Below are 2,844 nucleotides of genomic sequence, written 5' to 3' on the forward strand. Positions count from 1 at the left end.
CTTGGAGAGTTGAAGCAGGTGAGATTTACGGGAAGAATTGACGTTATCTGGATTTGGCCTTGTCCTTATTGTTCCGCAGTCATCTACGTCGTTGTCATTTGTGATAGTGGACATTAACTGTGAACTACTGCTACTACTGCTGCTACTGCTACTGCTACTGCTACTGCTACTGCTACTACTACTACTAAATAATAATAATAATAATGATAATGATAATAATAATAAAAATACTACTACTACTACTAATAATAATAATAAAAATAATAATACTTTTCTTTTCTTTCTTTTTTCTACTACTACTACTACTACTACTACTACTACTACTACTACTACTACTACTACTACTACTACTACTACAAAGAATCCCCCTAAACTACACAAAACTGAACATACAAACCCTTTTAACTGTTTCGAAGCAAATGAACCGCGTCTCAACTCAACTGGGACGCGATTCACGGGTCACTTGGGGAAGGAAGAGGCGCTGGTCACTTTAGTTCCCGTGGGCGGCGTGAGTGGGTTGAGAGGCGGTGCAAGGGTGGCAGTATTGTGGCCATGAGGGAGTTACTGCTTCTCATGGTGGGTGGTGATGGTGGTGGTGGTGGTGATAGGACGTATTTGGTGTAGGTGTGTGGGGTTAGTGAGTGTGTTTGCGTTGGCTGTTTGCCTTCGGTTCAGGAGACGCCCTTTGGAAACCGTAAGCTCTTGTGTCCAGCCTCTCATCCTCTTCTGTTCCTTCTTATTCATCCTTTCCATTTTAATTCAGTGGTTTTATGTGTATTTCATCATTTTTAGCGTCATTGTCTCTTTATCTTTCGTGCTTTGTTACTGTTTCAACTTTCTATCTTGATTCTAGTATTTTTTTTTTATCCTTCATCTCATATCTAACTTCATTTTCTTAAACTTTTGTGCTTTATATTCCTTTTTTTTCATCTTTCTATCTTAATTCTGTGTTTTTTCTTCATCTTTTAACTTTTATTCAACTCCTATTCAGCGTCTTTTCATTAACATTCATGCTTGCAATTCTTTTTTATCAAGTTATGCTGCTGCTCCTCCTCCTCCTCCTCCTCCTCCTCCTCCTCCTCCTCCTCCTCCTCCTCCTCCTCTCTTCCTCAGTTATCACCATTGTTTTCCCTTCGCTGATCCACCCCTTCCTCTTTCTCCTCCCTGTTGACTCTCCTTTCATCTCCTTTCAAGGGGGCACTGCGGCGTTTCGTGCTGTGTACTGACTGGAGTGGCTAGTTCGTATCCCGGCAGGTCGTTAGGTCGTGGCAGTGAAAGGAGGCGGTGCGGGTCGTCTCCTCCTTGAGTCGTAAACGTCATGAAAGGATGAAGACGTTTGTGAATTGACCACTATGCGTATCGCGAGTCTGGTCAGGTTTCACTGTAGCTGTAGGGGTGTTGATCCGTCCCTCTCCTGCCCCTCTTCTCTTTTTCTCTCCTCCTCCTCCTCTTCCTTCTATTTCTATCGTATTCTCAGTTTTGTTACCCTTCATTCCTTTCTTCTGTTTCCTTCTTTCATTTTTATTCTTCCTTCCTTCCATCCTCCTTCTCCTCCTCCATTTTATCTTCTATTCTCAATTTTGTAACCCATCTTTCTTCTTTATAATTCCATACCTCTTCTTTTTCTTCCACCTTTTCTTTCTTCATTTCTTCTATTTCCCTTCCTTCTCTTCTTTAGTCTCCTCTTCACTTTTTTTTTCATTCTCTCCTATATTCTTCATCCTTTCATCTATCCTTCCTTCAGTCTCCTTCTCACCCTTCTTTCAAAACTATTCATCCACCTCCTTCCATTTCCCCACTTTTTACCCCCTCCATCTCAGCACTCCACTTCTCTAACCACCTGCAGACCTTTCCTTCCACTTCTCTCCCCTGTAACCTTCCGTCCCTCCACTCCTTAACCTGGTCCATCAGCCTCCAACCTCCTTCCAACACTTCCACCTAGGGCAGGGCAGGGTGGAGGGTGGAAGGGTCATGTTTCTTCGCCTTATTTGTCGGTGAAACTGAATGGAACTCTCGCCTTTTCTTTCTTTTTACGTAGACAAGCCGTGTGTGTGTGTGTTGTGTGTGTGTTTGTGTGTGTGTGTTGGGGGTTGTGTGTGTGAATGGGAGAGCGAGGGAGAGGGGGATGGATAGGGAAAGTTGAGAGAGGATATGTTAGAATGTGAATTGGAGAGAGAGGGAAGGATGGATAGAGAGAGTGAGTGGAAGAGTGTTAGAATGTGGAATGGGAGAGGGAGTGAGGGAGGGATAGGGAAAAAGTGATTAAAAGTGTGTAAAATGGGTTAGTGTTTAATTGAATGTGTGAAGGGATAGAAGAGAATGTGTGAAAGATGAAGTGAAGGATGAAAAAAAAAAATGAAATAATGAAGGAAAACAATGACAGTGTGAACGCGAATGATAAATGAAAAAGGAGGAAGTGAAAGAACGAATGGAAAAATAATAAAGTAAGACTAGAAAAAAAAAATGAAGTAGGAAGTTCTTTAATTTGATGAGTAATCGAAATAGGAAAAGTGAGAAATGATAGAAATTAAGATACAAATACACTAGAAATTCCCTCGAGCCACTTACGATAAGAAGAGAAGCAATAGTTTGGCAGTGGTAGAGCGAAACGAGACTGAAGCTTCGTAAAGAGACTCCAACTACAGTGATATAGAATCTCCTGTTAGCGAAAATGGTGGTTAAAAGTAAGGGCAGCTGCAGGAACCGTTACTAGACAATGAGCTGCTGTTTTGTATTAGCTCTTGTTAGTGATAGTTGAAGTAAGGGCAGCTGCAGGAACACTTAATTAACTTACACGTGGCAAGACTCGCATACTGCAACGCTTTACTCTCGCTACATTAACCT

The sequence above is a fragment of the Portunus trituberculatus genome, chromosome 36 (assembly GCF_017591435.1).
Source record: "Portunus trituberculatus isolate SZX2019 chromosome 36, ASM1759143v1, whole genome shotgun sequence".
Classification (NCBI taxonomy): domain Eukaryota; kingdom Metazoa; phylum Arthropoda; class Malacostraca; order Decapoda; family Portunidae; genus Portunus; species Portunus trituberculatus.